The 26,848-nt window shown below is 46.9% G+C and overlaps 1 long non-coding RNA gene across 1 annotated transcript; it reads left to right on the top strand.

Moving 5' to 3' along the window:
• Window positions 1-510: 510 nt before the first annotated feature.
• Window positions 511-2,437, top strand: LOC122202133. Its single transcript, XR_006194479.1, has 3 exons — window positions 511-808; window positions 1,422-1,549; window positions 1,864-2,437. It is a non-coding gene; the product is annotated as an uncharacterized LOC122202133 (long non-coding RNA).
• The last annotated feature ends 24,411 nt before the right edge of the window (window positions 2,438-26,848 follow it).

Below are 26,848 nucleotides of genomic sequence, written 5' to 3'. Positions count from 1 at the left end.
GGTTTGAAAGCAGAAAGCTGGGATTCATAAATTCACTACTAACAAGAAACGAATTGTGGCCAAAATGATAGGGAGTCACACAGTTTCCGATTCACAGGGCGCACCTGCATCTGAGAAGCGTATTTCTATCCCGGATGCACATAGATTGCTTTTGTGAATGTCACATGGCACAGCTTCTGAAGATGGAATCAGAAAACAAATTCAGAAAAAAAAAAAAAAAAAAGATTTCGGAAACATCTCTGTTTTTCTGGAGTTCTTCCGGGAGTAAATTAAAGCGTCAAGCTTTTATGATTTCGATCTGTTATTACAATTCATTTATACAGGTAATTCGCCTTCATTAAATGACACCCACAGGACAGGCCACGTTCTTAGAGAAGCATCAACGCTGACATCCCTGCTACCCTGTGAGCACGTGTTCTTGGCTTGGGAAGAGACCCGCCCACCGCCCCGCCCCCTGTCCCCATGCGGGCGCAGAAGGGGCTGGGCAGTTCTGCGGAGAAACGCGTCAGGTGCAGGGGGTCTGTGGCTCCAGGGATTTCTGGTGGGGCGGGGTTTCCACCCTCTGCGGACTGCACACCTAACCCCAGAAGGTCAGGGACTGAAAGCCAATCACAGAAGGCCCAGGAGCCTTGGTGGGAGAAAGAAACGAACAGCGATCAGTTCGTTGGAGATGGAATCCAACGATCAGTTCGTTAACATTAAACGGCGGCCTGTCACGCCCCTCATGGCATGCTGCTTCTGCCTTGGTCCCCGTTCCAGCTTCCACAATACGGGCTTCGGGACCTGCCCTCGACTGTGACGCCCTGAGGTAGCCCAGACTCCAACCCCGTGGAGTCATTCTTTACCTTCTTAATTTTCTCAGACCCTGTGTGCAACCTGTTACCCAATCCTGTCCACATCACCTCCCAGATATATCCTGAACTGACCCCTTCTCATTCCCAGCCCCCCGATCAACGCTCCCACGTCCCAACTAGTCTGGTCCGAGGCACCAGCACCTCTTGCCTGGATTATTGCAATGGCCTTTTAGGAATTGCTGGGGTCTGTGCCTCAGGCCTACCTTCCTAGAGTCGATTCTCCACAAAACCAGGAGCCTTTAAATTTAAGGAAATATCTCTCCTCTGACCAGCCTCCTACATTGGGTTCTATCTCAGTCAGGGTAAAGACAAAGTCCTTAAAAAGGGCTCCAAAGCCCTGTCCCGGGGGGAGGCCTGAATCTTGGGGATCTCTCCTCCTGCTGCCCTCCCTCCTGATAGTTCCACTCACCTCCTCTGCTGTCCACAGCACCCTCCGGACCCCCAGCTTGCAATCCCGGCCTGGCTGCCATCTGTGCCCAGAATGTTCTTTCCCGCATCAGCCACACCCTGTTCCCACCCGTCCTTTAACCCTCTCTATCCACGCACTGTGCTTTATCTTTCCCTTAGGGCCAAACGCTTTACATGGTAGCTATTGAAGGCTTTCACAGTTGGCTCTTTGCAGGCGCATAAGTCTGTGGTCCACAGACCCATGTTTTACCCGCAAGAGGAGGGCGATCCCTGCTCTATGCTGTCAGGTGAGTAGCAGCAATTTGAAAGTAGCCCACTTACATCCTATAACAACAGTTTGCATATTTCCCTTAGGTTGTGTTCTTGCTTGTTTTGTTTCGCAGGCAGGTGAGGAGAGGGGACAGGAGTGAGACTGTCCTCTCTCTGTCTCCTATGAAAAATGGCATGTCAGTCTCCTGGAAAGCTTTATGAAGTTTGAAATATTAGGTGTGATATGCTTGGGCTGTCGGTTTGGGTTTTTTGTTTGTCTTTTTTTTTTTTTTTTCTTTTCTGTCACTGCATAGTGGTGATGGTGTTTTGCTTTGCTTTTAATTTAATTTAGTCAGCCTCCAGGTGACATTCATCAGGCACGGCGGGACCGAAGTGAGACAGTGGGGGTGCCCGGGCCACCAACATGCTGAAAGGCCACGTGGCTGGCCTGCTTCCCACACAAAAGCTGTGCCGTGGATGATCAATAACATCCTGATTGGGGAGGAAGTTCTGGCATCGAGCCTCCCGAGGAAGGAGGAGGCGGACACAGAGCAAATGATGATTCTTCCCTGATAGAATTCTCCACGAGTAAATCTTCCTTCCCATTTATTAGCCAACCGTCTGTGACAGGTGGGTCAGGAGGGAGAGGAGAGATGTGTGATTAAATTCTGCTTTTCTGGCAACATCGAATCATTACATTGTTACATTATTAAAGCCGAACTCGCTCCAGGAGGCTCCTCCTTTAAAATGTATACACCGTTAGTACATTCGCGTGAATTATTCATCAGGAGCTTTATGAAATACTTTGGGCCGAATGGAATTGAGCGAGAAGGTAAGGCGAGAGACTCAAGCCCAAAAGCCAGTGGGTGGAGGCCCCCCAAACCCAAAGAGCCGAGCAGAGGGGGCGCTGCCCCGCCTTGGAACAGACGAACGACTTAGATCCCAGAAACGGTGGCTTTGTCCAAGAGCGGCGGCCCAGGGGGTTTTCCCTGCTACCTCTCAGTGTTACCTTCAGAGTGTAGACACCTCAGCCCTCGGTGACCCCGTTGATGAGTGCTCCCAGCGGCCATCTCCCTCCTGTTGGCACCACAGGGAGTGAAAATCAAACCGACTCTACCCACTGGGCCCGTGCGGAAACTCGGGTGGGCGTCGAGCCTCCCGCCTGATTGTTGCCCCCGGGGTCGCCCCCACGGGGCTCCTGCGCGATGTGTGTCTGACACGGGGACACCGCGTTCCCGGGGCGCGCCAGCACGCGGTGGCCTCGCTCAGCCGCCAGAGGAGTGAAGGGGGCAAGGAATGTGACCACGGAGAGCTCAGGCCTTCCTCCCAAGGTCACCGTGTCCAGACAGCCCCAAGGGGAAAGCGTTGAGAAGCAGCGTCACCACGTTCAAGCCCTGTGAATATTCACCCTGAAGAATAAAGACGAGTTGCTATTGTTACTGCTTCTCTAAAGACAGATGGATGGGGCGCCTGGGTGGCTTGGTGGGTTGAGCGTCGGACTTCGGCTCAGGTCACGATCTCGCAGTCCGTGAGTTCGAGCCCCTCGTCGGGCTCTGTGCTGACCACTCAGAGCCTGGAGCCTGTTTCAGATTCTGTGTCTCTCTCTCTCTCTGCCCCTCCCCTGTTCATGCTCTGTCTCTCTCTGTCTCAAAAATAAATAAACGTTAAAAAAAAAATTAAAAAAAAATAAAGACAGATGGATGACCTTTGACTTCTGGACATAGAGATTAAGCACTTTGCCTGTTAAAAAGTAGAGTTTTTAACTTAAAACCAATCTAAAAAGGGGAGCCTGGTGGCTCAGTCAGTTGAGCGTCTGACTCTTGGTTTCGACTCAGGTCGTGATCTCAGGGTTTCGTGGGTTTCAGCCCCACATCGGGCTTTGCACTGGCATTGCGGAGCCTGCTTGGGACTCTCTGTCTCTCTCTGTCTCCCTCTCTGTCCAACCCCCATTTGCACTGTCACTGTCCCTTTCAAATAAATAAACTAAAAAAAAAAAAAAATCTAGAAAAATGTGATGTGTAATACCTTAAAGACCTCTGGGGTGTGTTACTAAAAGGTATGATTTGTTGCCTCCCTTTCGGGCTCCAAGAATGTGCTAACATACTCCCTAATACCTAATTATTATTATTATTATTATTATTATTATTATTATTATTACTATTATTGCATAAAGAACAAAAAACCTTCACTCAATCATTGTTTTTTTCCAGAAACGAATGTTGTCACCATATTGTTTAAAAAGTGCTTGCTTACTCGAGTAGAGATATATGGATTTCTGTTTCAAATGAAAGTGAATGGAGGGGCGCCTGGGTGGCTTAGTCGGTTAGAGCCTGGAGCCTGCTTCGGATTCCGTGTCTCCCTCTCTCTCTGGCCCTCCCTCACTCATGCTGTGTCTCTCCCTGTCTCTCAAAAATGAATAAACGTTAAACAAATAATAAGAGGAAGAAAGTGAATGGAAACGTTAACTATTACAAACAAACGACGCCCTCGGCTCTAAAGATTTGTCCATCCCCACCGTTCTTCAGGGGTTCCCAGACTGACCTAATTTCCAGTAATTTCTGGGGAAAAAAATTTCCAGAAAGTTCTGGGGGTTTTCTCTATGGGAAAACAGCAGACTCACACACTTATAGCTCAGCACGTTCCTCCGGGGGACATCTACTGCCCTGCCCGAACCTTTGTTTCTCTCCTGGAAGGCAAGTCTTACAGCATTGGTATCAGTCTTCTCTGTCTACAAATGGCAGCCACTAATTTTAATCACGGTTTGACAGGTGGCTTTTTGCAATTCAGACCTGCCTGTCTCTGGTTCCCCTGCTCTGAGAACTTCATTACCATCATGCCCCAGCACACTCTGCCTTACACAGTATTTTACCTTTCATAGGAAAAAGTACCCCTTCAACACAGCCTTATTTGCCTGGTTTATTGACCTGACTTCTGCTCCGGAGGCTTTGCACTCTGGCAATTTTCCAGGCTCGAAACGCATCCTGCTTCATCCATAGGAATGAATCTCCAAAGGACTGGTCCTGCCCCAGGAGGGAGCAGCCTGGGGGTAACGGAAAAGTACGGGAAATCTCAGCTTTCCAGGACGCAGGTCAGACTAGCCAGTTCCAAAGTTAGTAATTTTATAAGGACAGAATAAAGGATATTACACACTCCACCCCCACTCCCCCACAATTGGTCACAAAGACAAGCAGGCTTCCCTAAGTCACCCCCAAAACCACATGATTTCAGGCTGGACAAGACACCTAGAGACAAGGCCAGTTTTGCTCCTGGTTGATTTGATGGGTGCTGGGAAGGCCACTGTAGAGACACAACTAGGTGCCTAGCCAGTGTCTTTCTACACTTTTCCCACGGTCACAGGGCCCTGAATTTGTTTGGGGCAATGGTGTACTCAGCTAAAAGATTCCAAAGAATCTAGCCTTCCTTGATTTTAATTTGTAGCCAGTGATTTATTTTGGGAAAATATGAAAATACACTAAAAATGGGCACATATGTTTAAAGCCTTTTTGTACTTCCTCTCTTCCTCTCTGCTTGGAACGCAGTGAGATGGCTAGAGCTCCAACAGCCACATCGGACCCCGAGGTAAACTTGAGAATGTCAGCCTCTGGCTTAGAATGTCAAACAGAAAGATGGACAGAGTTTGGTTCCCTTTAGCCTAGAAGTTAGCAAAACAGTTTTGGAGTTTCTACTTTTATAATTTTTTTAAGTGTTTATTTATTTATTTATTTATTTGAGAGAGAGACAGACAGACAGAAGGAGTGCAAGTTGGGGAGAGGCAGAGAGAGAGGGAGACACAGAATCCGAAACAGGCTCCAGGCTCTGAGCTGTCGGCACAGAGCCCGACTCGGGGCTCGAACGCACCAACTTCGAGATCATGACCTGAGCTGAAGCCAGATGCTTAACCGACTGAGCTCCCCCAGGCGCCCCTCCACCATTTTAATCATGTTCAACCCTGGCAAGCTCACTGGCCAGTCCGCATAGTTGGTTTCTGGCCTCCTCTCTCACCTGTTTAATCCAAGCCTCGAGCCTCCTACAGTCACCTCATCCACGGCATTTTAAGGGGATTGACAATCCTTTTGTGTAAGAGTCTGTTGATGTGCTGCACAAACAGCTTTCACGTCAACAACTGCTGGAGACTTAAGGCACAAGCCCTTTTGGTTCTTCTTACGCTGTTCCTACGAGAGGCACATCCGAAAGCCAAATCCACATATTAGTCTCCAGAGGAAACTATTTTTTCCAAAGCTGCATTCCAACTGGGGAAGGATATCTATCCCCTTCCAGCCTCCTGAAGACGTTTTGCCCCTAATAAAGGGTGGGGAAAAGAGTCAACTGGGATCAGGGCTTCAAGGAAGGAAATGGAGAACACTTCAGTCAGTGAAGGGAGTCGGGAAAGCTGAACCGTAGAGAGACACTTGTGAAGGTCACAGCCCTGAGACACAGGCCGACGGAAGCTGATGCTGAATCACAGATCATAGCACGCCCTCCCCTCCCCCACGCCTTCCCTCCACACGAACAGGGCTCCAGCCTAATAGCAGTCCTACAACACTCGGTCCAGCAGAAATTGCGTTCTTTTCATGTCGCCGTGGAATATTCACCAAGACAGACCACCTTCTGGGCCACGCCACACCCAAGGACAAAATGAAAGGAGCAGAATACATACACAGTCTGCTCTCAGGCCACAGTGGCATTAAACTAAAGGAAAAAAAATCAGTAACAGAAAGACAGCTGGATAACCCTTCAAACGTTTGGAAATTCAACAGCACACTTCCAAGTAAGGCAAAGTCGAAGAAGAAGAAGGTGCAGGAGAAGAAGAAGGGGCAGGAGAAATTTTTAAAATATTTTGCATTTAATGAGAAGGAAAAGATAGCATTAAAATTTGTGGGCTGCAGGGAAAGCGGTTCGCAAGAGGGCAATATATAGCACTACGTGCACATGTTACAAAAGAAGAAAGAGCTAAGCTTGCACTTTAGGAAACTAGAGAAAAGAGACCAAGAGAATCAGAAAAGAAATTATTAAAAAAAAAAAAAAAGAGTAGAAATTCACATGCAATTGAAAACAGGAAAACCATGAAGAAACCAAAAAACCCAAAAGTTAGTTTTTGAAAAGGTCAATTAAATGAATAAACCTCTAGCCAGTCCAATGGTGAATTAAGGCAAGACACAAATGACCAGTTTCTGAAATGAGACAGAGGTCATTAATACTGATCTCATGGATTAAAGAATAATAAAAGAGTACTATGAATAACTGTATGCCAACAAATTTGATATTTTTTAAAATTTTTTTTAAACGTTTATTCATTTTTGAGACAGAGAGAGACAGAGCATGAATGGGGGAAGGTCAGAGAGAGAGGGAGACACAGAATCCGAAACAGGCTCCAGGCTCCGAGCTGTCAGCACAGAGCCCCACGCGGGGCTAGAACTCACGGACCGCGAGATCATGACCTGAGCCAAAGTTGGACACTTAACCGACTAAGCCACCCAGGCGCCCCAACAAATTTGATATTTTAGACTAAATGAATCAAATTCTTGAAAAGCATAAACTGCCAAAACGTAAACAACAAAAAATAGATAACCTGAGTAGCCCATACTTATTCAAGACATTGAACCCATAATTTGAACATTTTAAACATTGAACCCATAATTGAACATTTTAAAACAGAGACCGCTGGGCTCAAATGGCCTAACTGGTGGATTCTACCAAACATTTAAGAAAAAAATGATACCAATTCTCCACATTTTCTTATAGATTATCCTGGTCCCCAAAACCAGATAAAGACATGACAGAAAGGAAACTAGGAAAGGAAACTGATACCTTTTCTGAACACAGATGCAAAAATCCTCAACACAATATTACCCATTTGAACCCCACATTTTTTAAATGTTTTTTTTTAATTTTTTTAATGTTTATTTACTTTGGAGAGAAAGAGAGACAGAGAGAGAGAGAGACAGAGAGTGAGCAGGGGAGGGGCAGAGAGTGGGATTTATTCCAGGTATGAAAGGCTGGCTAAACATTAAAAAAATCAATCAGTGTAACCAACCACATCAACAGGATAAAGAATAAAAATCATCAGATCATAGGGCACCTGGGTGGCTCAGTTGGTTAAGTGTCTGATTTCGGCTCAGGTCGTGATCTCGGGGTTCGTGAGTTCGAGCCCTGCGTTGGGCTGTTTGCTCTCAGCAGAGAGCCCACTTCAGATCTTCCGCCCCCTCTCTCTCTGCTCCCCGCCCCTCTGTCTCATACATAAACCTTAAAAATATCATCTGATCATATAAATTGATGCAGGAAAAGCATTTGACTAAATACAACATCTAATCATACTAAAAACCCTCAGAAAACCAGGAATAGTTGGGAACTTCCTCAACTTGATACATATCTTTTTTAATGTTTATTTATTTTTGAGAGAGAGAGAGCAGGGGAGGGGCAGAGAGAGAGAGGGAGACAGAATCCGAAGCAGGCTCCAGGCTCTGAGCTGTCAGCACAGAGCCCGAACCGTGAGATCATGACCTGAGCTGAAGTCTGACACTTAACCAACTGAGCCACCCAGGCGGCCCATCAACCTGATAAACAACACATAAAATACCTGAAAAATGCAGATTTTAAAGCTCTTACAGGGAGTCCTTGAACAGCTTCCCCCAAGAGGAATACCCAGGAAAAGATAGATAAAAGAAGCTAATTAAAGCCAAGTAGAAATAAAGCTGATGGGTGCCTGAACTGGGAGGGCCAGGGGATTTCAGTAGTTTGAGTCCCTAAGAACCACATGTGGCTAGAAAGTGGCAGAAACTGAAGCCATCTTTGGCTCATACAATTAGAGCTTTCTTATCTATAGGATGGGGAGATGAAGTTTTAGTTAACAGGACCAAAGCCTAGAAGAGGCGTATACATGATCACTAAAAAAAACAACACAAAACAGAACAAACACAAGAGCAAATAACCTATTGCCATCAGTTTTCAGGCGCAGTTTGTGGAAAGACAGGTCCCACGCATTCCATCACGTTAGATGTCAGGATTGTGTGACATCAGATCTGCTTACCTGGAGAGTGTCTACATCCACCACGAACACTGCATTCAGTGCGTGCGCACCGACCTCAGGGAGGTCCCATATTTGACGTGCATGACTAGGACTCATTACGGACGTTACACATTAAAGGAGGCAAAACTTTATGCAGCGTGTTAGTTGTAGAAGGACCGAGAGTCCCTGCACACCCAAACTTACGTCAGCATCAGAATGACCTATTGGGCTGGTCAAACCATGGATTGTGGGTTCCCACCCCAAGATTCCCGAGTCAGCAGATGGGGCTGGAGAATTTGCATTTCTGACGAGTTCCAGGTGAGGATGAGTAATCCCAGAGCCCTAGTCGTCACTGTTTTGTGTGTGTGTGTTTGTGTGTTTTATGTTTATTTTTTTGAGAGCGCGAGCGCACGCGCACGAGCAGGGGAGGGGCGGAGAGAGAAGGAGACAGAGGATCCCAAGCAGGCTCTGAGCTGACAGCACAGAGCCCAGGATGGGGCTCGAACTCACTCAGATCTTGACCTGAGCTGAAGCCGGAGGCTTACCCGACTGAGCCACCCAGGCACCTGCCACGGTTTTTGACTAAAGGCCGAGAGGGAGCTTCAAAGAGAACACCTTGCCAGCCCCAGAGAGGGTACCCTGTTGAAAGCACAGGAAGCCAAAGTGCCTGGTGCCAAATCGTTTACCATTTGATATATTTCAAGTGCCTCGTTATCTCCTTCACTGGATTCTAACAGACTTGAAGTAGTTGGTATTTGGCCCGTTGGCTCGAGAAGTAAATGATTCAGAGTTCCAAGGGGCGAAGCCAGTTTGGCACTGAAAATAACGACAACGAGGGCTTCCGGCCACAGGCAATTCTGAGGTTACTTGCAATGTCTGTTGAGGTTTGGGCCCCATATGCTGCGGGAGATTACAATGTTTCAATCACACTACGGTTCCCATTATTTGTCTTCATCGCCCTCCAAGCTGGGCTTTTTCTGATCTGTAGAACAGAGAGCTAGTAAACTGGCGTGATTTGCAGCCATCACATTTATGCTGATTTTTTTACACAACAGAAAACTAAGGCAAGAGAACTAAAGGACTCATTCGGGAAGCTGAGGTTACTCTTTAGCCAGAGAGAAAACATTTGTTAGGTGACTTTACGCAGTCGGCCGACTTCAACGAAAGAACATGAGTTTCTTAGGGAGACATGTTTTGTTTGTTTTTTTCCTTTTTTCCTTTAAACTGGGAGAACATAGGGGTATTCCTTTGCACTGTGAGCGTTTTCATAAGAAACTGCGAAGATGCAGATTACTCGATTCAAAAATCTCTTAGTAATCTGGATTGGAGGCTCTCTCCTCCACTGTTGACATAAATGGGTGGTTACTACCCCGATCCAGCTAGAATGTAAGGCATGTCTCAAGGCTTGTGCTACAATGCAATCATTTCTTGGCCAAGATGCCACAGCCACATTCACATTTGATGAGGCACAGTTGAATTATTTTTAATGTTTATTTATTTTTGAGAGAGAGAGAGAGAGCACAAGCAAGGGAAGGGCAGGGAGAGAGAGAGAGAGACAGAGACAGAGACAGAGAAAGAGACACAGAATCTGAAGCAGGCTCCAGGCTCTGAGCTGTCAGCACAGAGCCCGACAGGGGACTCGAACTCATGAGCCGTGAGATCCCGTCCTGAGCCGAAGTCAGACACTTGACCAACTGAGCCACCCAGGTGCCCCTTACGAGGCACATTTAAAACGATGTCCCCAAAGCAGATGAAAGCTCCAAGGTAAGGGGGTCAGACGTTTTGCTAATAGATGAAGACAGACATGAGGTTTCTTTCTCCTCCTGCTAAACATGAAAAAAGATAGCTTGTTGCCCAAGTGGACCCACAGAGGCAACCCGCAGAAAGAAAGAGGCTGAGAGAAATGAGGAAGGAAAGAAGGAAACGAGGGAGGGGTAGAGAACAGAACAGGGTAGCCCCTGGGTGGGAACGAAACTTGATGGCACAGGGTTTCAAGATACACCTGCTTTGAGCTCCTTGTCCGCACTGCTAAATGCGCTGACCCCAGGCTTTGTTATTTTACTGTTCTTCACGTCATCCAGCGGCTCCCCAGATATATGTTGGGTTGGGAGTGAAGCCTGGGGATGAAAGGGGTGGGGAGAAAGAAGGACTTCCAGAATGAATGACAGAGATGAACCACGTTTGCCTGTGGGGCTGGCTGGCTGCCACCATGACGGTGGCTCATTTTTTTTCTTTGTGAAAAACAAACAAAATCTCCCGATTCAGCCGCCACCTGGAGTCTCAGAATTTATCACCGGTTATGGTCTAAGATCTGTGGAGTCAGAGGGAGAACACAATAACCAGGGAGCTCATTCCCTGAGATGATTTCGTCGGTTTTAAGTCCCGTTGGCTCAGCGCTGTGGAAGGGGTAAGAGGCCACCCTCCGCGACCGAGTCGCCCGAGACCTCAGGGGGCAGCTGCGGAAATCGGAGGTGAAGGGGTGATCAGGACCAGAGTCGCACCGTTGCCACGGCTGTGACTCTGAGGACGGGGCTGCTGACCCAGAGGTCAAGCTAAGGGAGGAGCTCAGAGGGAAAACACCAAGCCAGCTGGTCTAACGCCCTCGGTGCATCCAGGAGGACTTCACAGAGCCTCCCACAGAGGGGGCTCTGCCTCCCACCCTAATGTGACAGCTGACTCAGGTTAACCCCCCAAGGCGGGAGAATTGCTTCTTTTTTCTTTTCCAATATGAAATGTATTGTCCAATTGGTTTCCATACGACACCCAGTGCTCATCCCAAAAGGTGCCCTCCTCAATACCCATCGCCCACCCTCCCCTCCCTCCCACCCCCCCATCAACCCTCAGATTGTTCTCAGTTTTTAAGAGTCTCTCGTGATTTGGCTCCCTCCCTCTCTTTTTTATTCCTTCCCCTCCCCCACGGTCTTCTGTTTAGTTTCTCAGGATCCACATAGGAGTGAACGCATATGGTACCTGTCTTTCTCTGGATGACTTATTTCACTTAGCATCACACTCTCCAGTTCCGTCCGCGTGGCCACCAAAGGCCAGATTTCATTCTTTCTCATTGCCACGTAGTATTCCATTGTGTACGCAAACCACGATTGCTTTATCCACTCATCAGTTGATGGACACTTAGGCTCTTCCCATAATTTGGCTGTCGTTTCTTACAATGAGGATAAGCTCCCAGGGCAAAGTAGCTCGTTGACCTTCTAATTACGGGGAGCAAACCACACAGCGCTTAAGAAGGGGGACATATAAGGGCACATTATTAAGAGATTAAATAACAATAACTATTAGCACCTGTAACCTAAAGACGCCACAGGGATGGATACACAATCAATCTCCTTCGTAGGCTGCAGTTGAGGGCAGGTGAGGGATTCTAAGGAAGCCCAACTCTTAAGGAACAAATTTCATTGCCTAATAAACATATCGAAGGGAAAGAGTAAAATGGAAGCAAGTACGTTATCTTCCCGTGAAAACAGAGTCAAATGACTACCGACATTGCTACGATTATGCAATGGAACCACTTAGGGCTTCCCGCGGTGTAACTGCGTAACCAACTCTCCAAACAACCCTGTTTGAAATATGAAGTCTTTCGCAGACAAGTCCTTTGCAAGGGGCTACAATTCATTTACTGACAGATGACAGCAACCCGTAGACAAAGGAGTCCACAACTGGCAACTGAATCACGGCTACAGGTTGCTCTGGGGAATACAACAAAAATTCTCCTCCCCTTTTGGCACGATTTCCTCTCCTGGAGAAAGCGATTCCCATATTTTCCGGTGACACCGACAGAGACATAATTTTAAACACAACTTAATATGAGAACTGCACGAAGCAAGCTTAAATCTAAATCCTGAATTAATATCACCTTGATTTTAGACTCTGAAGTTGGTGCTTTGCGGTGACAGACAGGTGGAGACACTGGTTTTCAGAGGCTGCGGCCGGTGGTGTTTTCCTGGGGAGGTGGGGAGGGTCCACGCCGTAGGACCTGGAATTGGAGAATGAATCAGAGAATACCCTTGTGCTCTTCTGAGTAATCCCGGCCCTTTCCGCCTGGGCCACCTAGCCCATCTGGGGACCCCTCGGGGAGAGGCTTGTGGGCCACGGTCCACTCTCTCGCTGGGCTCCCGAGTCTGCCGCCCTGGATGCCCTGCGTGGCTTACCCCACAATGACCTCCGGACGGGGAGCAGAACAGAGAGGTGTGTCTGCCCCTCGGCGGGCTGGGAGGGCTCAGGGGAGTCTGGTGTGTGCTTTCCCCGGACTGTCGCGCTGTAGCCCACAGACCGTTATTCCAGACCAGGGAGCCCCTCTCATGAGGGGCTGGCGTCTGGAGGCGGGGGCAGCAGGACAGCATCCTGTGGCTGGCGCCACCTCCTGGAAGTTGGGGGGATTGCCTCTGAGGAGCTTAAAAAATACCACCTTGAACCCTGGGACAGAAAGGCGTGGGGGTGCACCGCCAGGAGCCTCAGGGCACCCACGAGGGGCCCCCTGTGAGAGGTTTTGGGGGGTAAAAACCTCTTTAGCAAACAGACGGGGATTTCTTCCTTCCTTTGTGGCAATTTACCCCTCTCTTCCCAATGAGATCAGGCTGACCCGCCGCGTGTGGTGTGGCCGCGTTCCCGGCAACCTCCTCCACGGAAGCCACGTTGGGAATTTCAGGATCCTAACGAGGGCGGCGCGCCCTTTGGTTCGCATGCATCGGTGCGATGAAGGAGGCCCGTTGGGGCACCGGAGCTAATGTCGTGTATCCATCCCTTTGCGTGCAGCTCTGGGCTCCGAGGCGCCACTCTCGCAGCTTGAGACTGAGTCCAGGGCGGGGATTTACGCACCGAGATGGGCGTGGGGCACCTGGGAGGCTCCGGCCCCGGAGCGTGGGACTCGGTTTCCACCCAGGCCATGATCTCACGGTTGGGGAGTCTGAGCCCCTCTGTGGCCATAGCACGGGGCCTGTTTTGGTTTCTTTCTTTCTCCCTCTCTCTCTCTGCCCCTCCCTTGCTCGCTCTCTTTGTCTCTATCAAATGAATAAACTTAAAAAAAAAAAAAAAAAGATATAGGCAAACACTGAAAATCACCCGTCTGCCTCTGCCTCTCTTTCCTTTGCTTGCTTGCTTTCTTGTTTTTCTTTCCTTTGCTTTCTTTCTTTCTCTTTTTCTTTTTCTTTCTTTTGCTTTCTTTCTTTCGCTTTCTTTCTCTTGCTTTCTTTCTTTTTTTTGCTTTTGCTTTCTTTCTTTCTTTCTTTCTTTTGCTTTCTTTCTTTTTGCTTTCTTTCTTTCTTCCTTTTGCTTTCTTTCTTTTGCTTTCTTTCTTTCTTTTTGCTTTCTTTCTTTCTCTTTTTCTTTTGCTTTCTTTCTTTTACTTTCTTTCTTTTGCTTTCTTTCTTTTGCTTTCTTTCTTTCTTTTGCTTTCTTTCTTTTGCTTTCTTTCTTTCTTTCTTTCTTTTTGCTTTCTTTCTTTCTCTTTTTCTTTTGCTTTCTTTCTTTTACTTTCTTTCTTTTGCTTTCTTTCTTTTGCTTTCTTTCTTTCTTTTGCTTTCTTTCTTTTTTCTTTTGCTTTCTTTCTTTCTCTTTCTTTTGCTTTCTTCCTTTCTCTCTTTCTTTTGCTTTCTCTTTCTTTTGCTTTCTTTCCTTCTTTTTGCTTTCTTCTTTTGCTTTCTTTCTTTTGCTTTCTTTCTTTCTTTTGCTTTCTCTCTTCTTTCTTTCTTTCTTTTGCTTTCTTTCTTTCTTTCTTTCTTTTGCTTTCTTTCTTTCTTTTTGCTTTCTTTCTTTCGCTTTCTTTCTTTCTTTCGCTTTCTTTCTTTCTTTTGCTTTCTTTCTTTTTGCTTTCTTTCTTTCTTTTGCTTTCTCTCTTCTTTCTTTCTTTCTTTCTTTCTTTTGCTTTCTTTCTTTCTTTCTTCCTTTTTCTTTCTTTCTTTCTTTCTTTCTTTCTTTCTTTCTTTTGCTTTCTCTCTTCTTTCTTTCTTTCTTTCTTTTTTTTGCTTTCTTTCTTTCTTTTGCTTTCTCTCTTCTTTCTTTCTTTCTTTCTTTCATTATTATTATGATGTTACTTTTTTTTTTTTTTCTGGAAAGCCAGTTCACAACAGCTGGCTGCATGTCTGCACCTCCTCGTGCATCATGGAGATGCTGGTGGCTTCTCACCAAAGGGGGGCTTGGATGGGATACAGAACAGACAACTAAAGAAGCAAGACAATGTGAATAGTTTGAAAGCAGCTGGGAGACAGAGACCACGGATGGAGGGGTCCTTCAGGGGACAAGGACAATACCTCACAAGGAGATGAGCATGATCCAGGCAGAGACGGGAGGGAAGGGCTTTGGGGCAAAGAACCCGGCAGGACTATCTGTGCTCGGTGTATTTCTGGAAGCAAGGATGGATTGATTGCCCGAAGTAAGGACAAGCCAATGCAGGACAGAGAAGCCACCTAACTAGGTGTTTTCTTTGATAGAGGTTACACTCAAAAGAGACATCAGCATTTATTGAGCAACTATTATATGCCAGGTACTCTGCTATACGTCAGGAATACAGTGGTATGAAGGCACACATAATCCCTGCCTTCATGAGAGGCAGTTCATAGAATATTCAGTAATAAATGATTCAAAAATTACAAGGACACAATATGTCCTCATGAAACGGCCACTGACTTCCTGACCCAACATGTCGTCAATTTCCTCCAGAGGACACACAGAGGTTGTAGATGGAATCACACAGTGGGGACCCAAGAGAAGAAGCCAAGAGACCCCGCCAGGTAGCCTGGTCACCCAGCACGGGCTGCATCTTTTTGGCGAGTCGACTTTCTCAACATCCCGTTCCTGTTCTTGAAAATGGGTCAAGCAATATCTACTTTGCAGAACTATTGTGAAAATAAGCCATTTGCGACTTGTACCGCAAGTTCCTGAAATATGTGAGTGACTCAATACATTATAGCTGCCAGTGCTCATGAGAGCAATGTTCCCCATCACTTTAGTGTCCGGTGAGCCTTCAACCAACAGAGCAGAGGGAGGATAAAAACAGGATCAGATCGAGGGATTATCTGTCCACATGACTTAAGCCAAGATTGAGGTCCGGTCCAGGTAAGAGGACTTGAGCTTTAATTAAGGTCTTATTTCAGGAAGGAGTTCTTGGGGACTGGGGCAGACTGCCTCTTTCTTGTTGGTTAACACCGGCAAGAGGAAAATGGGTATTTATTTTCTTGCATGATTGTAAAACTGAGCCTGATAAGTCTTCCGAGAATTTTCCAGATTACAGCACAAAGATAAGACCTTACTTAAGGTCTTTAACATCCATCCCTGGATGTGCTGACTGTTCCAGGAGCAACTGACTGACCTGAATGAATGTTTTATTAAAACTGTCCCCAACCACCTTGTTGGAAGAAATTGTGCCTAAGGAAGCATGGTTTTATACGCTTTCTTATGAACTCATGGAAGGAACAAAGGATGATATATGAGGCACAAATAAAAAAATTGATGAGAAGAAGTCCTGGAGTCAGGTCTCACTTTATGGAAGCCGTGAAGAGGTAAGAGTCAGAACATAGAAAACTCTATTTTTTTCCTATTGATGTGGCTTTTCTGTCGCTCTGCAATGCTTCCTTCTTAATACTTTCACAGCTACCTACGCTAATTTTTAAAAAAATATGGTCTATTAAAATCCTTTTGTAAACCTCAGACCCCAGTGGTTCCTGCAGAGGATTGGTATGGAAACACAGTGACAGTTTCCAGACGAGCCCCAGGTACACTTGGAGGAGACTTTGTGAAGCCCTTTGAAACCAGCTTTGTATGTCTAGATGCATAAATATTTGTCTCCAAAATTCTGAGCATGTTGCCTATACTGTGTTTTATTTTTGCTGAGCGTTGCACCATGGACATTGGCACGTTATTAAATGCTCTCTGAATATCCCCCAAAGCAGACAGATCAAGCTCTCCTACGACTTACTAGTCATCAGGCCACACCTTTCTCAAGACCCGCAGAACCGGAAGACTAACTGGTGGGCTGAGGTCTGGCCAGTTCCTGAGTCAAAGACGCTGCTGCCCCCATGGGGAGGGCTCTGGAAATTGCCATGGTGCCCTAAGCATATGGCTCAGCATGGCCCAGAAGAGAGTGCTGGGTCCCCATGGAGCCACTAAGCTGCACCTTCCCTCTTATCCTGGAATCAGTTTCCGGGTCACCCACTCGGTCAATGAAGGTTATGCTGTGATGTCCTGATGAGCACATTATACCCCCACCCACCCCGTATGTGAAGCAGCCCATGCTAAGCAGCACCCACTCATTGTCCTGCTCAGCTCTTGGTGTCCCTGCCCCCAGGGCTCCAGATCCAGATTCCGGAACCCACCCGCCCCTGGAGCTGTCCACATGGCCTCTGGACATCTTCCCGAGACACTCTGCAGCTGGCTGATTTCATTCCTGCCTTTTCTCATCAGGAACCTGTCGGCCCGGGAACGCCCCTTTCCCAGATCCCCCTTCTCTGCCAGCTCACGCTGCTGGGTCCCTGCATCCTCAGAGGAAGCCCACACAGGTCAGGCCATTGGACCCAGTCACAAAAGCAAGGCCCTAAGAAGGTCCCTAAAAGAGTCAAGGCAGCTGCATCATGCTGGGCAGCAGCGTGGAGGGTGGGAGTAGTCACTGCTTTGGCAGAGGCAGGTGAGGCTAGAGACAGAGATATCGGAAGAGGCTCCTCTTGTCCCCATGCCTGCCCTCCCCCCACCCGGGACCTTCCCTGCAGCTCCCACAGCCAGTAACGGTCTCAGCAGGACCATTGCTTTAGGACTTTATCCCTTTTCTCTTAACTTTGAGAAAGCCCGGCGAGCATCTGGGCTCACTCTGGAATGCGGCCTGGCTTCAGGTCTCCCCTCTCCCCTACACAGCCTCCTTGGTCTGCTGCCACTCGTGTCTCCCCTCGGGGCGCCCGCCCTCCCTGTGGCAAAGCCACCTTCCTTCAAAATCACACCGTGCTCCTCTGCTGGAGAACTCTGGTTGCTGGTCCACTGAGGCCAAACTCCTTTGTTGGCCTGTAAATACCTTTCCCCTCACAGTTTGCTTCCAATGGCCTACTACCCTATCCCATCACCTCCGTGATTAGATTCTTCTGCAAGAACAGAAATCCACAATAATAGTGACTCAAATGAGGGAGCTTATTTTCGCCTTGTAGAAAACCCACAGACAGGTAATCCAGGGCTCTGTTCCATGAAATGCTTGGAGACCCGGGCTCCTTTGAGCTCACTGTTCTGCAAGACCTCATGGTCCCAGGTGGTGGCTACAGCTCCAGCCTTTGGGTCTGCGTTCCAGGCAGGAGGATGGAGGAAGGGATGAAGGAGGGGTAAAGGATCCCGGACAGTTGTCTTTTAAGAACGTTTCCAGAAACTTCAGCCACAAGCAATTTTGGCCACACCCATGAACCTTCAACCACAGTGACCTGCTTACCATCCCCCCAAAAGGCCACACCCTTCGTGCACCCCGTGTGTGTCAGCACCCTTTCTTTTCTTTCTGGAATTTTCTTCTCCTCCTTCTCGGCCTGAGAAGAAAATGGCAATCGATCCCTCGTGACGTGTCAACTCATTTCCTCTCTTTAGTTAACTCCTGCCGGATGCCGCCACCGATCTGAGAAGGGCGCATGCATTTGTCCACTTCCATAGCTTCGGCGGAAACTGCGTCCTGTCATCAGCCCCCTTGACAGATAACGTGCAGCGTGGCCTGTGTTGAGGTTCCCAACGACGTGCGATGTCCCAGAGCCCGTGCCTGGCCCACCGCCCCTCACGGCTTCTCTGCTAGTCTCACCCTCCCCACCGGTGCCTCAGCACTTGGCCACACTTCACCCCGGTGCCCCTGGGCCCGGAGCCCAAACTTACAGTGTGTGTGCCAGTGTGTGGAGGGGCGAGGGCGGCCGGGGGGATGTGAGAGGAATTGCAGCACAGCAGGGCACCCTGGGTCAGAGCCCAGGGGGGGACCAGTGGGGCAGAGGGAGGAGCAGGGCATTCAAGTCCCGTTCCTTCTGGGCCTCCTGCGGCAGGTGCTGGGACCCAGAGAGGAGCGGGGTCACAGCCCAGCCGGGAGAAGCCCACGAAGACGATAAAGAACGACAGGCCGCACTGAGGGCACGGCTGTCACCAAGGGCTGGCCTGGCTGGGGTCTCACCCTTGCTAAGGAAGGACAGCTCGCTGTGACACCCCCCCCCCCCCCACTGCACACAACCGTCTGCAAAGTAGGGGTGCTGCGTCCCCAAGAGTCAAGTGTGCGCGCTGGCCAAGGGGGACACGCCCTCCATCCGCTAGAGATGGGAAGAATTTCCACCGACAGGTGGACAGGACACTGTTCCCGCAGCAGGAGTGGATGAGTAGAGAAGCCGGGGTGAGAGATCACAGGTGACAGGAAGGCGATGGTGAGTGGACCAGCGTGGCCGGAGCCAGGGGGTATGAGGCTGGAGTAGTGATTGTGCCAGAACCCCGCCAAAAACCAGCCCGAGTGCCACACGAGCACGTTTGCATGTTATTTTGTTTACAGTGGGAAGCCACTTAAGTACACGAGGAGCACTGGTTCTGGGTATCTTGAAATATCTTTGCAGGGAGGAAGGATCGGTGATGGGAACATCAATCAGGAGGTCACTGCAACGTTCAAGGGACATGTAATAAAGACTTGAGACAAGGCAGTGGCAAATGGGAGCCGATGCTGCAGATAAATCTCTTTTCGGAAGAGGAACTTAAAATTGTGTCTTCTCAACGAAGCCACTCCTCTGTGGCCTGAATCCAGTCCGCCTCCTCCAGTCGGGCAGGCTGAGCGGGGCACCCCGTAATGGATGGCTCCCCTAAAGTCAGGGGACAAGGCGGCCCCTGCTCCGAGCGTCTGAAATACGGAGGGGGATAAATCTCCACTGCCTTCTCAGGCAGACCTCCAGCGATGGGATAAATCAAAAAGTCCCAGCCAAGCAAGGAATGGAAACAAAAAATATTGGAGACAGCAAGGAGGGACCAGCAAACAAGGGACAAATAAAATAATAAGGATTTTACACTCGGAGGAGGATGGATCTCGCGCCCCAGACAGGAGGCCGGGCAGAGGCAGGAAGAAGAAATCGGTTATGCGTGTTTAATTGAACAGTTCAGGAAACCCAGTCACCGGCTGCATCCAAGCACAGGGCTGGGCCTTGCTACTCTCTGGAAATGGCTTCCTCTTAGAAGTCCCCGTGGCCTGACCATATCTCTGTGGGAGTGGCTACCCACCAGCCAGTCCAATCCTTGTCTCCAGTACCTGCTTGCAGCCCCAGAGCTGGAGAGCCAGGCACCCTCTGTCCCCTTGCCCTGTGGCTGCAAGTGGCCCCACGGGAGGTGAGGGGCAGGCTGCTGGGGGCTTGTGGGAAACGCACTTCTTTCTTTGTCAAATAAAGAAATTCTCTCACCACTCCGCCAGCCCCTGTTTCTGCCTTGGGATGTTGTTATGTGAGCACGCTGTACCTGCAATTATGGAAGCCACTCTGCGAACCTAAGAGAAATGGCAGGAGAACTCTAGAGACTCTGAGGAAGTCCCACCATCTTGGAATTAGGGCTTTGAACCACTTGTCTTCTTGTTAAATAAATAAACAGAGTATGTTCCTATGGTTTAAGCAGCTGCTGGTTGGCTTTCTATTTCCTGCAGTTGAACATCTCCTGGAATGATACAGCCCAAGTAAAGGGGCTGGCCCAATGGTACCTGGATGTAAGCTGGTCCTAGCTGTCTAGTGAGTACACTATACCCAGGCAGTGATGGGGTATTATTGACTGGGTCTTTCTGCACCCTTTTCTCCTGGAAAAAAAAAAAAAAGAGGCCCGTCTACAGAACTGATGAATAATTATAATAATAAATAATTATTTTTAACATCTCAACTGAAATTATCCATTCTCTCTCCCCAGTTTCCAGACAGGACACAATATCTCTATTTTAATAAAACAAACACGAACTTCTTGATGATGTACAATTCAATGACAGGTTACTTATCGACCAAAAAGTTTCCCATCTCCATAATGTATGGCAAGCCTTCTGCTTCAGAAACTGGTATGTTCTTCTCATTTTTTGTTTTTTGTCTTTATTCCTGAAGTTACTTGGGGCTGACATGATACAGATGTTCTGATGTTAAGCAATTAGGTATACTAATTACAATTAAGTTTTGAAAAGATCAAATTTTTAATTTCCACAAGTCTCTATGTTGCTATATTCTTTTTTTTTTTTTAATTATTTATTTTGAGAGAGAGGGAAAGTGCAAGTCAGGGAGAGGCAGAGAGAGAGAGGCGGAAAGAGAGAGAGAATCCCAAGTAGGCTCTGAGCCATCAGTACAGAGCCTGATGCAGGGCTGGATCCCATCAAACTGTGAGATCAAGACCTGAGCTGAAGTTGGATGCTTAACCTACTGAGTCACCCAGGAGCCCCTATGTTGGTATATTCTTGTGAATTGTTTCAGCCCACATCATTTGCAGGCAGTCTCTAACAAGGGATTAAATCACTAAAAAATGATAAACAAGGCATTGGGGATGGATGAACCTCGTGCAGCAGACATGGGTGTGCAGCTAGAGTGTGAACTGAATTTACCTTGAATTCCATCAATACCTTGTCTTACAGGTCAAGACATTAAGATTTTCGTTACTGGGGGTTTTAAAAGTTTCTTTTAGGTGTTGGCATAACCAGATCATTAAAAAAAAAAATCCACGTCAGTTTTTGGGAAATTAGGTTAATTCCATTCACCAGAACTAACACATTGAAGAGCTTCAAGTAACATTTGCTAAATGATCTCTTGAATTTGCTACTACACGTCTGCACTCGGAAAGTTGTTCTTAAAAAAAAAAAACAACAAAACTTTGAAGCACAATTTTACTTCAGTTGTCTCCTCACATGCCAGATTTTTAAGACCCACAATACTCTCTATGTCTCTCACAGGCAATAACAGAAGAACACTAATGTGTGTGCCTGAAACGAAGTTCCTTACTTGGTTCTAACTAATTTGCATGTGATCCAGCACTCATAATGGTGCAATTCAAAACTGATTTAAAATACTGAATGTGGAGGCAGTTCAGAAAAAAAAGGAAAAGGCATATATTAGTAAGTGATCAACTACCATTCCAGGAGACTCGGAATTCTATAAACTGCAGGTCTATTATTTAAGACAACTCTGTTGTCAAAACTAGATCATTGATTCATAATTTATAGTAAAAGTTTCCTGAGTTTTGATGCTGCTTAGATTATACAGTGCCCAACCTGGACTAGAAGTCACCGGGAGATTCTCAAAAGCCCAGTGTGCTTGGAGTGGAAAGTCCCCTCTGCTGGTTCCACTCTGTGGCCACGGCTGAGCATCATGGTCTAGCACTCACTGTGATGCAGTGCCCGTCACCTGGGAGTAATAGAATGAGCCAGAAAAACACAACACCGGCTCGTGAGCGCTCATTCCGCGAGCCTCATCTGTTTGATGCATTATTATTTTTTTTTAACGTTTATTTATTTTTGAGACAGAGAGAGACAGAGCATGAACGGGGGAGGGGCAGAGAGAGAGGGAGACACAGAATCGGAAGCAGGCTCCAGGCTCTGAGCCGTCAGCCCAGAGCCCGACGCGGGCTCTCACGGACCGCAAGATCGTCACCTGAGCTGAAGTCGGATGCTTAACCGACTGAGCCACCAGGTGCCCCTGTTTTATGCATTATTAAACTGGGAGCAGTAACTGTGCCATCCGGGGCCTGTACCAAGATGGAGATGCTCAGAGAGAAATGAAGGTGCATTTTGGACTCCGACCTGAATTGCTGCTTTTAAAAAAAGGGGGGTAAAACCTCTTTTGGAATCCGAAGAGCAAGTTTGTCACCTCTGGCTCACATCAAACGAACAGCCCGTCCTCATGCCTCTTTGGTGTGTGCGATCTGTGATATTCCTCTCTGCATCCAAGGTCTTCCGGGTGTCGACTCCGCACAGAAGACCCGCGTTGCCAGGCCATCCTCTAGGACAGACGAAAGGATGTGGTGTTTCACCGCCAGGCTCGCTAAGCATCACAGGGCAGGAACCTCACACACCTCACTTCTGTATCCTGCTTGCTTCTGGTGTTTGAAGGCCTGAATATATGTGCTTCGCGTGGCCTGAGGTGGGGAGGTGAGTGGGTGGAAAGGCCACGGAGACCAATCCCCCAGCTTCTCTTACCCGCTGTGTGCTGTGAACCGACATTCGTTTGTGTCCCCCACCCCCCAGCTTCACGTGTGGGAACCCTCTCCCCCCGTGTGACGGTGTTAGGAGCAGGGGGGAGCTCGGGGAGGTGGTTGGGATCAGATGACGTCATGAGGGTAGAGCCCCGTGATGGGATTAGTGCCCTTAGAGGGGTCCCAAGAGGGCCTGCTTCTTCTATTGTTCTCTACCCTGTGGGACCACAGTCTGGAAGAGGGCTCTCGCTGTGCGTCGGCCAATGCCGGCACCCCGATGTCAGACTTTCAGCCTCCAACTGAGCAACTTGTGTTCTTTTTATATATTTTGAAGTTTATTCGTTTATTTTGAGAGAGACAGAGGCAGCACAAGCGGGGAAGGGGCGGAGGGGTGGGGGGAGAGACAGAGAATCCCAAGCAGATCCAGCTGTGAGCACAGAACCCGAAGTGCAGCTGGAACTCACGAGACCGACAGATCATGATCTGAGCTGAAACCAAGAGTCAACGCGCTTGGTCAAGAGTCAACGCTCAACATGCTGAGCCACCCAGGCGCCGTGAGAAATTTCCGTTCTTTTATAAGCCACCCAGTGTGTGGTATTCTGTTACACCCGCCCAAACAGATTAAGATGCTGCGCAACGGTGGGGAGTGTTTGCTTGCTGAGTGTCTGTTTCCTGCCAGAAAGGGTCTATAAGCATCTGTGAGAGCTGTCTTAGTCTGCTTGGGCTGCTGTGACAAAACGGTCATAGACGGGGTCGCTTAGACCACAAGTATCTATTTGTTACAGTTCTGGAGGCCGAGAAGTCCAAGATGAAGGCACCAGCAGGTTGGTGGCTGGTGAAGGCCTGTTCTGGGGCTCGTGGGCACCTGTTGCCCCATGCTGTGGTAGAGAGCAGAGAGCTAATCTCAGCCCCCCAAGTTCCCACCTCCAAATACCATCACCTGGAGGGTTAGGTTTTCAACATATGAATTCTGGGGGGAAGGGGACACAAATATTTAAGCCATACTAAGGATTAACTATCAAAATAAACAAATCAAATCCCCACGGGGGAAATAAAGAGAATTATGTATTGCTGTTTATTAGTATTATATCTGTACTTCATTGTCAATTATAAAAAGCATCTTATTTCAGCTAATAAACCACTGTTCCCTAGGGAATTGTAAACTGATATTCGATCATCTTCAGAATAAAACAATATTTCATAGAACACACACAAAAAAATCTAGCACCCAAAAAAGTAAAACTCACAGTGACAGGCATCCAGTTGTCCTTATATAGAGAGAAGGAAATAAGATGAACAACCAGGAAAAAACCAATTAATAGTAAAAATGCCCACAGAAGTGATGGAGAAGATGAATATCACTAGAAGATCCATCATCTGTGTCCTCTGTGTATTTAAGACAAGTAGAGGAAGACATAAAGGCAAAGAGGAGAGAACTGGAAAACACACAAAACAATCAAAAGGAACTTTTAGAGTTGAAAAAATACAATGTCTGAAGTGAAAAACAAACTGGATAAAATTAATAACCGATTAGACATTATCAAAGAAAAGATTAGTGAATTTAAGGACGTTGCGATAGAAATCAACCAAAAGGAAACACAGAGAGTAAATGAGAATAAAAAAAAAAGGAACAGGGCATCAGAGGCCATGTTACCATCAATGTATCTTTTAGAACAAGAATTCCATTACCGAGGATGAAAAGACACCTCTAGGCTCCGGGAGTTAAGTGGGTAAGAGGATATAGTAACAATAATGAATGTGTGCATACTTCATAACAGACAGTAACTGACAGAACAAGTTGAAAACCTGTAAGGACATAAAAAATGTGAACAGTGTGATCAAGCAATTCGATCTCAGTGACATTTAAAGAAGATTCCAATCAACAACAGCAGAAGACACATTAAAAAAATTTTTTTAACGTTTATTTATTATTGAGAGACAGAGAGAGACAGAGCATGAGCAGGGGAGGGGCAGAGAGAGGGGGAGACACAGAATGAGAAGCAGGCTCCAGGATCCGAGATGTCAGCACAGAGCCCAACAACTCAAACTCATGAACCGCGAGATCATGACCTAAGCCGAAGTCAGACATTCAACCAACTGAGCCAGCCAGGCACCCCAGAAGACACATTTTTTTTTTCACATGCCATAAGCCATATTCTGGGCTATCAAGCATATCTGAATAATTTTAAGAGAATAAAAATCATACCAAGTTGCCTATCTGCTCCAATTAAGTAAAGTAATTGCTCATATTAATTAAAATGTTGAGTACTTTTTAATTAAGCAATTAAAATAGAATTCAATAACAGAAAGATATCTGGACAAATGTCCAAATATTTAGACATTAAACAGAATGCTTATCAGTAATTCTTGGGACAAAGATGAAATCATAACACATCAAAATCTGTGTAATGTAGCTAACACATGGTAAAATTCATTGCATAAAATTCTTACATTAGAAAGGAAGAAAGGTTCCAAGTGGATGATTTAAGATTTCCTGCTTTAAGAGTGAGGAAGACTGAACTAATACAAAAGCAAGCAGAGAAAGGCAATAATAAAAACAGAATAAATCAATTGATGCTTTTTAAAACATAGGATCTAGCAACACCACTGCAAGAGAATCTGCTCTTCTTCTGTTTTTAATATTTATTTATTCTTGAGAAAGAGAGAGAGAGAGAGAGAGAGAGGGAGGCAGAGTGAGAGTGGGGGACGGGGGAGAGCAGACAGAGAGGGAGACACAGAATCCGAAGGAGGCTCCAGGCTCCGAGCTGTCAGCACAGAGCCCGATGCGGGGCTCGAACCCACGAGCCATGAGGTCATGACCTGAGCCAAAGTCATTTGCTTAACCAACTGAGCCACCCAGGCGCCCTGAGACTCTGCTCTTTAATTAGTGGCAAGTACCTGATTCATTCAGATGTGAACAAGGGGAGCTCCAGAAATTGTCCAAAAAGAAGTGCCCGATTTGGGGGGGTGGGGGACATGGAATCAGCAAAATGGCACATGGAACGTTCCCTGGGAAGTCCGTGATTAGCTCAGAACTCTCAGAAATGTTACAGTAAAGCACAGAAGTTGACACGTAGGTGAGTTTGGGAAAGAGCATTCTCCGATCCCTTTAATTCCACTCGAGGCTTTAATTTTAGAAAGTGCATTTGATTACTCATGCTCTAATGGTTACAAATCTTTAAAACCAGGGACTGTTATGCTGCGTAATCTCATATCAGCTTGTAAAACAAAATTGCAAACTCGTGGTCATTTAGCTGAAGCTCATGACAGAAGCCACTACTTGTGTATTTGCTTAAGTACATTTGGGGGACTTGGTCATCAGGGAATGTTTTGTCACAGAACTTATTAAATACGCACAGACGCGCTTTAAGTTTACAACAGGAAGCCTCTGCTATATTTGAAAGTCTTTGCAATTAACTTTGCAATCATGGTATTGAACGATTGCAGGCAGATATTTAAAACATAGAATAGATCCCCGTTGTTTTTTTTTTTTTTTTTTTTTTTTTTTTTTTTTTTTAGGTGAGTGAAATTTATACCACAGTCTCCCAATACTATAAACTTTTTTTTTGGTAAAATTCTCTAGTTCTCAGCTTCCATATGTAATTTCTAGAGATTGCAGATGATTATTTATATGTCCTAGAGGCAGACTTTTGATGGATTAATTCCTATAATCCATCATTTTTCTTTTCTCCCCATCTGTGTCGTGCATCAATTTTGCACTTGATTGCGGAACTTCTGAGATGCTGAATTCTAGAAAATGTATAGTGTGGCCATCTGTTGCAGCCCGTGATCACACCCACTGATATCACTTCTATCTCAAGACACCCCAACTTCTTTTAACAAAACCCGACATCTTCACCATGACAATCCTTCGTATCTGCAAGGTCTTCACCAAGAAGTTTCAAAAAGCTGAAAGCAAATCCGCATTTCCTTTCTTATGGAGATGGGTTATCACGTTTCACGTGCTATAATCAGGGATCGCCCTTGGCAGAGGAATATTTGCAAATACAAGCGAATGCACTTAACAACAACTGTTTAATTACAGTGTTCGTTCTGTGCCTTTCTTTTTTGAGAGAGAGAGAGAGAGTAAGGCAGAGGAAGAGAGACAGAATCGTAAGCAGCCTTCAGGCTCAGCATGGAGCCCGACACAGGGTTCAGTCCCATGAACCTGGGACCATGACCTGAGCCAAAAATCAAGAGTTGGATGCTT

Source organism: Panthera leo, chromosome A1 (genome assembly GCF_018350215.1).
Source record: "Panthera leo isolate Ple1 chromosome A1, P.leo_Ple1_pat1.1, whole genome shotgun sequence".
Taxonomy (NCBI): Eukaryota; Metazoa; Chordata; class Mammalia; order Carnivora; family Felidae; genus Panthera; species Panthera leo.
This window is presented reverse-complemented; position numbering and strand designations above follow the sequence as displayed.